This window comes from Suncus etruscus, chromosome 10 (assembly GCF_024139225.1).
Source record: "Suncus etruscus isolate mSunEtr1 chromosome 10, mSunEtr1.pri.cur, whole genome shotgun sequence".
Taxonomy (NCBI): domain Eukaryota; kingdom Metazoa; phylum Chordata; class Mammalia; order Eulipotyphla; family Soricidae; genus Suncus; species Suncus etruscus.
The window spans coordinates 34279159-34292697 of NC_064857.1; the positions used below are offsets into that span (position 1 = coordinate 34279159).

The 13539-nt window shown below is 39.6% G+C and overlaps 1 pseudogene; it reads right to left on the bottom strand.

Annotated features, from left to right (window-relative positions):
* Positions 1-9171: 9171 nt before the first annotated feature.
* LOC126020126 (mortality factor 4-like protein 1) lies at positions 9172-13539 on the bottom strand (annotated as a pseudogene).

Here is a 13539-nt window from a genome sequence, read left to right on the forward strand (position 1 = left end):
GGGTACGATCAGTAACATAATAATCTCATGGAAATGTTTACATACACAACACTAGGGGATTAAAAACCTTTGCTAGAATGGCAGTTCTCCAATGAGTGCTGCATTACTATTGGGCAGGAAAGGATAAGAAAACTGTCCAAACTTATAACATGGTATATTATATGTACATGGGGTGGGAAAATGATGAGAGCTCAGCTGAGTCAGAAGAATGTAGAGGGCATCAAGACAATATTCAGTCAACATCTTTAAGGACATTCAACCTCAATGGGCTCTGTGTGAGTTGTGTGTGTGTGTGTGTGTGTGTGTGTGTGTGTGTGTAGTTACACCAGGAATGTCTCAGCAGTCACATTTCACAGGTGCAGAAATTTGCCTTGCATGCAGAAGATCGGTGGTTTGATCTGATTGGGTAGCCTGAGTGACCTCTGAGAATCACAGGCTCCCTGTCACAGAAACTTGCAACTTAATGAGATGAACAAGAAGATTGGAAGACCTGACCTCTGTTTCCAGGGTTACCTGATATTTCTAATAGTTTCCAGCATTGGAAAAATCAAGGACTGTCCTCAGGACAAGCTTTATTCACGCTCTTTTGGCTATTTGTTCACCTATATTCTCTACTGTGATCACATTCTGCATGACCTATTCTGCTTAGATCAAACTGAAATCATGTATGAATGTGTTATTATATCTTCATTCTTTCCTTCATTGCACCAAAGAATCTATCAATCTGTGAGAATCATCTCAAACCCAAATATACCAAGTCCTGAAATATAGAAATATTGTTGTTGATTATTAGAGGTTGTTCCCCAAAATTAATGTGTTACCAAGCTCACTTTGGTCTTTGCCTGTGATTTCATCTCATCCATACCCAGAAAAAGTGAATTATGGAGTGAAAATGGGTCAGGCTCTATCTAATATTATGACTTTCTCCATGAACCTTCCTGAACTTTGGAGAGAACAACTGCCCTAGTGTGCATTTATATAACATGAAACATGTTATGGGGGTGCTCAGGGGGTACTCCTGGCTCTGCCCTCAGAAATCACTCCTGGCAGGCTCAGGGGAACATATGGGATGCCTGGGATCAAAGTCATGTATGTTGTAGTTTGGCTGTGTACAAGACAAATGCCGCATGCTGCGCCATCACTATGGCCCTTCTCACGATTTTTGATAAATCGTTCTGTACATTCCATTTTGAGGTGCATGTGCATTTATGCATGAACCTCTCAATATTTCTCAATCTCGACCTTCCAGTTCTCTTTAATCCTGCTCAGAATCCATAGTCAAGATTTACATTCAATATCCTCTGTATGTGACTCCCCAACTATATGAGACATCTCACTAACTCTATTTCTCTTCAAGGATGGATCCAGGCAGGCTGAGGAAGTTACCACCCAACCCTTTTATTGTGGACCCAGCCTTGTTGGTAAAAAATAAAAACCCTGGATTCTATCACAATAGTTTGTTCCTGATGCAAACCTCCAGTTCCTGAAAACACTTGTCAAACTTCTCATATCCAAAACCCGACTTTGATGAATAATGCAAGTGAGTAATGCAGGAAGATCATCCAGGATGAGATGTGTCTGTCATTCTGTCATGTGCATAGCAGCTCATGTTCATCCTCTTGAGCACTAAGAGGTTGGTTAGTATTGGTAAAGTCCAAGGAAAAGGGTCTTCATAAGGGTGGACACTTAGAAGGGGGGCCATGTTTAGTAATTACTCTGAGGTCTCCATCTCCCATGCTTCTGCTTCATAGCCACAGCTAAAGTTCGAATCCCTTTAAATACAGTAATACACATTTCTCCACAGAGTTATTTTCAGCAGGATATTAGTTTGAGTCATCATAAAAATATACATAGATATGTATATGCATGTAAATATATGTATGTATGTATGTATATCATGCTAAGGATCCATAAAATAGTCGCAGTTGGAGTAACATTGTGGAGATTTTTGTTTTATGCAAAGACTAAAATTTTAAGATGCAAATAGTATTAATATTGAATTCTGCCTCAAAAACATAATGTTTAAAAAATTAGGCAATCCCCAGTTCATCTACTAATATGATGAGAAACTCAACTTTTAATTAATATCTTTAAACACCTTGATTACAAGTATGATTGCAGTTGGGTATTATGTAAAGAACACCTCCCCCCTTCACCAGTGCAACATTCCCATCACCAATATCCTGAATATCCCTCCTCCCCAGCAAACTTCCGCCTGTACTCTAGACAGGCTTTCTACTTCCCTCATTCATTCACTTTACTATGATAGTTCTCAATATAGATATTTTTCTAACTACACTCATCACTCTTTGTAGTAAGCTTCATGTTGTGAGCTGAACCTTCCAGCCCTTTTCTCTTTTGTTTCTGAGAATTATTACAAAAATGTCTTCTATTTTTCTTAAAACCCATAAATGAGTGAGACTATTCTGCATCTATCTCTCTCCTTCTGGCTTATTTCACTCAGCAAAATAGATCCCATGTACATCCATGTATAGAAAAATTTCATGTCTTCATCTCTCTTGATGGCTGCATAATATTCCATGGTGTATATGTAGCACAGTTTCTTTAGCCATTCTCTGTTGAAGGGCATCTTGGTTGTTTCCAGACTCAGGTTACTGAAAATAGCACAGCAATGAATATAGGTGTGAGGAAGGGATTTTTGTATTGTATTTTTGTGTTCCTAGGGTATATCCCTAGGAGTGGTATAGCTGGATCATATGGGAGCTCAATTTCCAGTTTTTGGAGGAATCTCCATATCGCTTTCCATCAAGGTTGTACTAGACGGCATTCCCACCAGCAGTGAATAAGAGTTCCTTTCTCTCCACATCCCTACCAGTACTGTGTTTTCTCATTCTTTGTGATGTGTGCCAATCTCTGTGGTGTGAGATGGTACTTCATAGTTGTTTTGATTTGTATCTACCTGATGATTAGTGATGTGGAGCATTTTTTCATGTGCCTATTGTCCATTTGTATTTCTTCTTTGACAAAGTGTCTGTTCATTTCTTCTCCCCATTTTTTGGTGGAATTATATTTTTTTTTCTTGTAAAGTTTTGTCAGTGCCTTGTATATTTTGAATGTCCCTTATTTAATGGGTATTGGGTGAATAGTTTCTCCCATTCAGTGGTTGGCTCTTGTAACATGGGCACTATTTCCTTTGAGGTGCAGAAGCTTCTCAGCTTAAGAGAAACTCACAGTTACTAACAACAGTCTTACACAAGAACTCATGAACTATCAAGAAAGCTATGCACATAGCTAGATCTAGTGTAATAGGAGGTGATTATAGAATCTAGAAATATAATGAAATGTATTTGAGTATTCTATGAATATATATGAACTCTTATTATTTTTTATTTTGGGTGGTATACCTGGCTATACTTCAGATTTATTCATGGCTCTGTGCACAGAGGCTAGACCTACCTCTAGTTCAGGCGAACCATATGTGGTGCTAGAGATTGAGCCCAGGTCGGCTGTTTGCAAGGCAAGCCTCTTATCAGCTGTACAAACACTGGGAACTTTTCATGTATTCTGTATATCATGCTGTCTATGTGCTGAGAAGAGGTCTAAAGGTGAAGAATGGTTGAAGTGAAAGTGAATGAGATGGGGCTGATTTCACCCACCCCTGATGGGTACTTCGTGCTTTTGTAAACTTTTTGGAGACCTTGTTCATGGGAAATGTGAAATGGCGAAGGAATGAGTGTTGGACATTGTATGAATGAAACATAATCATGAACAATTTTGTAAGTGTATCTCATGATTCAATTAAAAATTTATTTTAAAAAGGTGTTGGGTTAGAGAGATAGCATAGCAGTAGGGCATTTGCCTTGCATGAAGCTAATTCGAACAGAAGGTGGTTTAAATCCTGGCATCCCAGATGGTCCCCCGTGTTGCCAGGAGCAACTTCTGAATGCACAACCAGGAGAAACTCCCGAATGCCGAAGGGTGTGACCAAAAAAAGGCCAAAAAAAAAAAAAAACCCAGAAAAAGTAAGGTGTTATTATCCACCAAATTTCATCCTAGCAGTAACAATTCATATATATCTACTGTGAAATAAATACTTCAATTTCTATACCCACATGACACAGATATTCCATTCTTGATATCTACCCCAAGCAACAAAATATTAATTTAAAAAGTATTCTATTTTAGTACAATTACCAGAATATAGAATGAAACTAAGTATCTGTGTGTACTTTAATCCCCAAAGCCATGCCCTCAGAAGGCTGATTGAAGAATCAAAGGCTCACTTCTTGGAGGGAATCTAGATAGCTTGAAAATGCAGTTCTTCAAAACTCCAAACTGGAATTCTCAGTGCCATTATGACTTAGACAGTCATTTGCAGGAAGAGCATAAGACAGCTTAGACAAGAAATCAGATGGGAAATCTCATTTCCTTCTCATCTCTTTGCTTTCAGGATAAAAGTGGCCCGGACTGGTTCTGTTCATGCCACTTGGATTCCTGAGTCCTGGAGTGTCTGGAGGCAGGTGAGTGAGGAACATTGCCTGAATTTTTGTTTGTATTATTGTTGTTATTGTGAGTTTATTTTCACATTTTTATTATTATTTATTACTTATTTTGATTGGTAATATTTATATGTTAATTATAATTTACTATATATGCTAAATTAATTTTCTTGAATTAAAATGACAGAATGGATATAAGTTTAAGATATTCTGTATAAGGGTATATAGAGATATAGAGAAGAAGAGACAGGAGGGGAAATCCAGAGAACCAAGAGTAAACTATTGAAAGAATTGAGAATTGGTAAACCTAAAGGGGGATGAGCAAATAGGTGAAGGGTAGAATGTGAGATCATGGTTCTCAATGAAATGATATTTTGAGATGAACTAAGCCATGTTTATGGGCACAGTGGTTTTTGTGGTCAAAGTTCTTGTATTGTGCCAAGGTTCACATGCCCACAGATACCTGAAAACAGTGGCTACAAGACTGACCTGGGTTCTTGATTTTTTTTTTGGGGGGGTTCTTGATTTTTGAATGTACAGTAAATGTGATTTTCTTTGGGACATTATCTGTCCCAAATACTTTTTGGACTCCGAGTCATTTGCACATATCTATACCCCGCCAGGAGTGATCATAATTCACAAGGAAGAGTGTGGGAAGGAGACTACTACAGCAGAGAAATAATAAAGGAGGAGGAAATGGCTCTCAAATATATATTAGTGTACCAAAAGGCAGGAAAATAAGCAAACATTAAGGAAGTCCTACTGATTGGGATTATTGGGTTAAAACGGTCTGGTGTGTAACTTCTATATAGAGGCTCCAGTTTCAAATCTCTATAGTGTGGGAAACACCACAATCTCTACCCACTGACACATTGTCATGCCACTGATTAAAACAAGATCACACAGATTTCTTTATCCCCATCAAGCACAGTTCTTGTGAATGAACACAGCCTGAATGACCACCTCTGACATCTTTTCCTTCCCAAACATCCCCGGCTTCTCTTCTTTTCTCACAAATGAAGATTTGGGTTCCATATTATTTCACTGCGGGCTTGGCATAGATTTTAATGTGGTATTTTTAGTAGTACTATGAGTTACAACCACATTATGAAGTTTTTTGGGGGGCTTGGAGGGACAATGTTGATTTTATTCATTTGGCCATACCCAGCCATGTTCAGAATTAATTATGGCTCTGCAGAGATCGATCACTGAATGGAGCTCAAGTGTGATTGAACCCATTTCAGCTGCATAACCATTACATATCTATCCAAACCCTACAATATAAAGTTTTCAAAGGCTTATAAACCAGTTTTTGAAAATTTTTTCAAATAGGATACTATTCTAATGCATAGTTTATATACTAATCAGAATTCTATGATTTCCTAGTGTTTTCTTGTGTTAAACTAAAATGAAATGCAGATCTCACAGAGGGACAGAGTCAGGGGTTGGTCTATTTCTCTGGGCCAGGATCTTGGGCAATTTCAGAAATAATTAGTATGATCTGTGATAGCCAGTTCTCTGGGCTATCTCATGTTTGCAGTCAGCCATGGGAGAAGATGGGATCTCAGAGAATTAGATAGGAGAAGGAAGGGTTAGAGATCATCTATGAGAGAACTGGGCATCATCTCCTCTCCAAGCTCCAAATACATGTGTCTTGTATCTTGCAGGCTTTCATCAATCTTGGTAAATGTCGAATCAGCAGCAGCAACAGTGCAACATCCCCTGCCAGCTCCCTCCCCAGGTGCCAGTGCCCTGCCCTCCACAAGTGCCTGAACACTGTCCTCCGCCACCTAGTCAGCAGAAATGTCCCCCTGTGCAGCCTCCTACATGCCAGCAGAAATATACCCCAAAGCAGAAGTGAATTCCTTGATATTACTCTGCTCTCCCCTGGCATGAAGTCGTTGGCCCTCCCTGTCCAGTCCTGTCTTCTTCCTCCCAATATTAACAGAAAACAGATGCTTGATAGATTCTGCCTTCTCATTGACTCAAGCAGAATGACATCGTGCTCGCCACTTTGCCCAGGAATGATCAACATTGGCTTCTTCCAGCAACTGTTCAACAGATTCTACTGACGTTTAAGTCTAGAATTTAGCAGTAAAAGTCAAAAGTGCTGAACTCTCAAGATTTATGCTGGACTCATCGGTGTAGTTCTGCTGTGGTGCAAAACCATTTTATCTGGATTCTGCCACTCAAAAAAGGAGCAGAAGAGTACTTTCGCTATGTCTAAATTTTTATTGAGATTTTTCTGTGGGGAAATATCATCGTTTCATCTCTGTCCATGCTCTACACTTCTCTATTACAGTCTTATATTGGCTCTGTTTCCTGATGACTTCATCTCTGAAAAAGTTGAGTTTGTCTCTGAATGTTGAAATTCCATCTCTTTGAAACTGAGGTCTCCTCTGTCTCTTTCAATAAATGCAATTTTTCATTCAGAAAGGCTCAGAGTCTGTGCATTGATTGCCTCAGGAAAGCAGGAGAAGAATGTGATGACTGTGGATGGGAATCAGGAGTAAGAGAAAGGGCTGGAAAGGTCACCAAGGGTGATCAGAAGATAAGAGGAATGGGAAGTCCTGAAAGTGGTGTTCCCAGATTTTTGTAAGCACTCATTCTTCTGCAGCACATTCCCAGTAGAAAGCCACCAGTTTTCTGATAAACACGGTAACTTTCATTTTTCTTCAATTCTCTCTTCTGACACACTATTCTTTCTAGTCAAGGGGCCCAACACAACACATTAAAAGTGGCACAAATACTACAAGGTCATATGTGAAAACAACACAGAACCCAGCCACACCTTGTGACTGAAGAGGCTAGTTCTGAAGACTCACCCAACATCAGCCACCCAGATAACTTCTCTCTTCAGCACTTTAGAGAGGAAATGTTAAAGACCTGTAAGCACGTACACCCTCACCAGTGCACATTTCCCACCACCAACTCTTCCTTGCCTGCCTCTGTGGCAGGCATTTTACTTCTGTGTCTCTTCCTCTCTGTTTGCAGACACTGTGGTTTGCACTATTGTTAATGCAGAGATGCCATACATATCACTCTTTCCCCTTTGAGCACCCAGTTGTTCAGAGTGATCAGTTCCAACTATCATGGTCACAGTGGACTGTTCACTACACTAATTGCATTCACCACTCTTTGTAGCAAACTTCCTACCATGGACTGGTCCTTTAGATCCTCATCTCTATTGTTTTTGGATATTATTGCCACATAATCTCTCATTTTTCTTACATCCCCAAAGTGACTGTGATCATTCTATGTCTATTCCTGACCCTCTGACTCATTTCAATTAACATCATACTTTCCATATCCATCATGGAAAAGCAAATTTTTCCAAACAGCTGCATAGTATACCATTCCGTAGATATACTCTAGCAGTCATGGCATTAGCACATAATATCCAAGTGCATAGTGTCAAAGAAATGGGACTAGAAGCAGCAATGCCAGTTGTGATGGAAAAACCAAAAACAAAACAAAACAAAAAAGCATTAGCAAGCAGCTTTGTCAACCAGGCAATGAAACACTATAGTCTATATCTTCACCATCCATCACTAACTACACTGGTAGCAACTTTGAAATTTAAAAAGAAAGTGAATAATTGGTGATTCAATGATTTTTTCAAAAATATACTTGTTACTGAACCTTTCTCTTCCATCTTGTTAGTTTTTCTATTTTTTAATTTGCCTTTGTTATTCCTGAAACAAATGTATTATGATCAATTGTGTCAACTATGTGATATATTTCCTTTAAATAAATTTAAAAAAAGAAAGAGAAAAGAAGCTAGAGCCCCTAGCTTAAAACTCAAACAGAAAGGGCCCGGAGAGATAGCACAGCGGTGTTTGCCTTGCAAACAGCCTATCCAGGACCAAAGGTAGTTGGTTCAAATCCCATGTGTCCCATATGGTCCCCCGTGCCTGCCAGGAGCTATTTCTGAGCAGACAGCCAGGAGTAACTTCTGAGTATGGGAAGCTGTGTGGACCTAGAGAAAAATGGAGTCTTTGAGACCATTTTGTCTTGCCTACATGTCCGTTGGACACAAGCTCAGGGCACAAAGGAAATAGCTCACCACAAAATTATTTCACCAGATGGCCTGGAGAAGTAGAAAGCTAAGAGAGATAACATCTACTGAACCCTAGCAACTACTCGCAAGAGCCAATCAGCTTCAAGGCCATTTCCTGCTGTTAAGCTCCACTAACTCCCCTCTCTCCCCTCCCCCTTTCCTGCCGTTAAGCTATGTAGAAAAAAAATGTACGGTTAAGATGAAGCAACAAAAAAATTTAGAGATATGCTGTTAGACCTTGCCTTATTTGGATTAAGCCTTTATTTTAAGCCTGATTGACAGGCTGGACACGCCCCCTTTGTGCGCTCTCTATATAAGCAAGATACGCCCCAATAAACTTGCTCTTGATCAGCATAAGTTGTCCTGAGACTGTTCCTATTAACTTCTTACAGTTTTGTTACAGCAAAAGACTGGAGCTGCTCGAGAAACCTACGAATAACTAGCGACCCCTTTTCCAACAACTCCCGTGGGTTGGGGGTCCCCCTCCGGGGGTCGCACTTGAGCACCACCGGGTGTGGCCCAAAAAACAAACAAACAAAAAAAACCTCAAACAGAAAATAAACATCAAGTTTGTTAAACGTCAACGTCTTCAAAAGGCAAGTGTACAAGAGAACTAAGAACAGACGTGTGGTCTGAGGTCTCAAACACGAGTTAAGAGAGTGTCTGCTCCTCATGCTTCTTCCTGATGGTACTCGGGGGCACCACTTCATATTTGGTGATGCCAAACAGACTTCCAGAACTCTTTGCCAAGTGTTTTGAAAAACATGGAGAGAATTCAGTAATAGTGCAAGGCTCTTCTCATCCAAAGGTGTGTAAGTCAATGTTCCTTCAATTACTTTTTTATATTTTATTCTATTTTTTAATAATATCTTGACTTAAACACTGAGATTACAAACATGATCATAATTGGGTTTCAGTCATTAAAAGAACACACCCCTTCACCAGTGCAACCTTCCCATCACCAATGTCCCATATTCTCTCTCCACCCTCCACCTGTATTTGAGACAGGCTTTCTATATCCCTCACTCACTGACTTTGTTATGATAGTTTTCATTGTAGTTATTTCTCTGACTGAACTCACCACTCTTGGTGAGCTTGATATCTTGAGCTGATCCTTCTGGTCCTCATCTCTGGGGATTATTCCAATGTCTTTTCTTTTTCTTAAAACCCACAGATGAGTGAGACTATTCTGTGTCTATCTCTCTCTCTCTGACTTATTTTACTCAGCATAATAGAGTCCGTGTACATCCATCGAGAGGATGATTTCATCTCTCCTGATGGCATAATATTCCACTGTGTATAAGCACCACAGTTTCTTTAGCCATTCATCTGTTGAAGGGCAGTTTAGCTGTTTCCATAGTCTAGCTATTGTAAATAGCACTGCAATGAATATAAGTGTGAGGAAGAGATTTTTGAATTGTATTTTTGTGTTCCTAGGGTATATCCCTAGGATTGGTATAGCTGGATCAAATGGGAGCTCAATTTCTAGTTTTTAGAGGAATATCCATATTGTTTTACATAAGGGCTCACCTAGACGACTTTCCCAGGAGCAGTGAATGAGAGTTCCTTTCTCCTCATATCTCCTCCAGCACTGATTGTTCTTATTTTTTGTGATGTGTACCAGTCTGTAAGGTGTGAAATGGTACCTCATTGTTGTTTTAATTTGCATCTCCCTAATAATTAGTGATGTAGAAAAATTTTAAGTGCCTTTTGGCCATTTGTACTTCCTTGAGAAATTGTGTTCATTTCTTCTCCCCATATTTTGATGGATTAGATGTATTTTTCTTGTTAAGTTCTGTCAGTACCTTGTATATCTTAGATATTAGTCCTTATCTGATGGGTATTGGTACTATGCTGTTGGTTGCTTTTGTATCATAGACATTATTTCCTTTGAGGTGCAGAAGCTTTTCAGCTTAATATAGTCCCATTTGTGTATTTCTGCTTCGAATTGTTTGGAGAGTGCTGTTTCTTCCTTGAAGATGCCTTTAGTTTCAATGCCATGGAGGTTTTTTTTAACCTAATGTTGTTCCATATACATTATGGTTTCAGGTCTGATATCAAGGTCTTTAATCCATTTGCATTTGACCTTTGTGCAGGGTGTTAGATGGAGATCTGAGCTCATTTATTTGCAAGTGGCAGACCAATTGTCCCAATACTTGTTGAAGAGGCTTTCCTTGCTCTATTTTGCAATCACTGCTCCTTTAACAAAGATTAATTGATTGTATAACTGGGGAACATTCTCTGAAAACTCTAGTCTATTCTACTGATCTGAGGGACGTTCCTCCAATTCTAAGAACCATAGCAGGTGTGGTGCACCCTATACCTGGGACATTGGAGGCATCAGGGTGGTCTGCCAGGATTTCAGCTTTTGTGCTACTAAAATCTACTACAGAATCTGAATGCTCAACATCACATTAATGTACTTTTTAATCCCTGCCACCACTATATTGAGAGCATACTCCTTATCTATGTCCATGAGATTTATGATAATTTGCATGATTCTCTAGAATGAAATCCACTGTCTGTTGGCAGGAAAACAGAAAAGTAATTCAGACCCAGTCATCCTCCACTGTGGTGCTATTTCTTCATGAATTTTTACTGTAGCTTCAACTCTGTTCAGCAGAGTCTCATCTGCAACTGTAGGATCTACTTGGGCTCTTTTCTTTTGAGGAGGCTGAGGTGTCTCACTGGTACTGCCACCATCTCCATTCCCAGGAGCAATCTGTTTTTTCTTTTTGGTTTTCACTTTGACATTTTTCTGTTGGGAGTCCAGCTGTCTTCTCTCCCGGTTAGCCCCTCTTATCTTCCCCTCTGCTTAATAATCCCAATTAGCTTTTTGAAGTTCTTGCTGTTCTGCAGATTGGTATCCAGATATTTGAGCACTCTGCTTTCTGGGACCTATTCATCTCAAGGTTTATTCCAACAACTGTCATGTATTAAGTATTTCATTTTTTTGACCTTTATGGCAATGAATGCTGTCCTTTCTGGATATACACACTTTGCTTCAGAAAGAGGAGGCCCCTGGAAACACAGTACTCACTCACCTTTCTGGTATTTCATCTTCTGCTTGGGCACCACTTACAAATGATTGCCCATTGCCTCCTCTTGCTCCTTCCTCCAGAACAATGCTCCCTCTCCTGCACTGTCAGAGACAGCCAGAGATCAAACCCTGATATGGAATTTAGCTGGACAAACCAGTCTATGTGGCAGGAATACATAGTCTAAGGCATTGACTATCCCAGAGCCCTAAGAAATGTCACAGTTTCCTATCAGGCATACATTCTAGGAAGCTTTACTATCTTAAGGTGAAAATTGGTTCCTGTATAAAGACAATATGGAAAGTTTAATTACAGGAATGCACCCTGGAAAGACTGTCTCTAATGCTGGCTGTTCCATTTTGGTTCTTCTCCATCCCCTGCTTTAATTGTGCTTAAAAGAGCCTGTACCTATCAATAAAGAGAAACCTTGAGAAGACATTTTACTTGGTCTCTGCCTCTTCTTTCTCCCATTCTCTTTACAGGCTGGATCCCCTCTAGACACCCACGGAATAACGGAGTTCTGCAGGACGGGACACTGCACCTCATCCAGAGCCACTACAGCCTTGCAGTGGGCCAAACAGGCTCTACATCCTGGGCAAGATTCACCAGCACTGCTGACCTTCGACAGTTTCTGAAAGTTTCCATTGTGTCCTCCTTTCCCCTGAAAAATGAAATATGATCAAGTTTCCAGAAGCACCTTTCTTCATTACTAGGTTATGAATTCTTTTTTGGTTTGGTTTTGTTCACAAAACTTTACAGTAGCTGATATTCTTGCAGTCATACTTTAAATTATAGTTACCCATATACTATTGGAACTCATAGTTTTAAGAAGTTAGGGTCTAGGGGAAAAGTATGGAATTGAGAGTGTAGAAACTGGTGAAAGGGTGGAGAGAATAGTGTGAAGGATAGGAAAGACTGAGAGGTAAAGTTAGCAGATGAAGGGCCAGTAGCTTGGAAAGGAGGAAGTAAGATGGAAGCAAAGCATGAGAGGAAAAGGCATGAGAGAATGAAAGGGAGGAAGGAAACAACTCAGAGAGACAAATAGAGGCAAATGCATAAGTGAGGAGGGGAGGGAAGAATCTTTTCATTGCAATTAAGATACAACTAATTAACAAATCAGATTCCAAAGATTAGTAGAATCTTTAAACTTACGCCAAGAAAATAGCAGGACTATTGTTGAGCGATATGAAGACTCAATTGTTTGGTATAATGCCCAGGCATTCCATTTGCAAAGGTTGTATGCTTGACACTTGAGAGACGACCAGAGCACTGGTCTTTTGTGTAGACATGTAGCAAAGTATATCTGATTACATGTTTGTGGCATGTGACATTAACAGAAAATTTTAATAACTTTTTAAAACATATTTTATTGATTAAAGTTTTTGATTAACAAAACCATTAGTGGTTTCCAAGTACATAATCCCAACAACATGCCCATTATCAGTGTACTCACTTCTCTCCTCCAAGAACACATTCTTTGTTTCAATCCTCCCCACAAACTCAGTTGTGTGGATCAATTCTCCCACTGCATTGCCCTTTGATCTTTGTTGCTATATTTTTGTTTATTTTGGGCCACACCTAATGACGCTCAGGGGTCACTCCTGGCTATGCACTCAGAAATCACTCCTGAATTTGGGGGACTATATGGGATGCTGGAGGATCAAATTGTGGTCCTTCCTAAGCTAGTGCAGGCAAAGAGATGCCTTACTGCTCCGGCCCCTGTTGCTATCTTTTTGTGTATCTTTAAGTTCCAAGTGTTAGAGATCATTCTGTATCTATCATTTTCTTTTGGACTGACTTCACTTGACATGTTATTCTCTAGTTCCATCCATATCACTACAGATTGCATAATTTTATTCTTTCTTTCATAGTAAACCTTAGTTTATGTATAACACAACTTTAGATACAAGAAGTGTATTTCAAGAAGTGTTATCAATGGAGCTTTCAAGCGTTCTATTCCTACTTTTTTAGTAATCTCCAT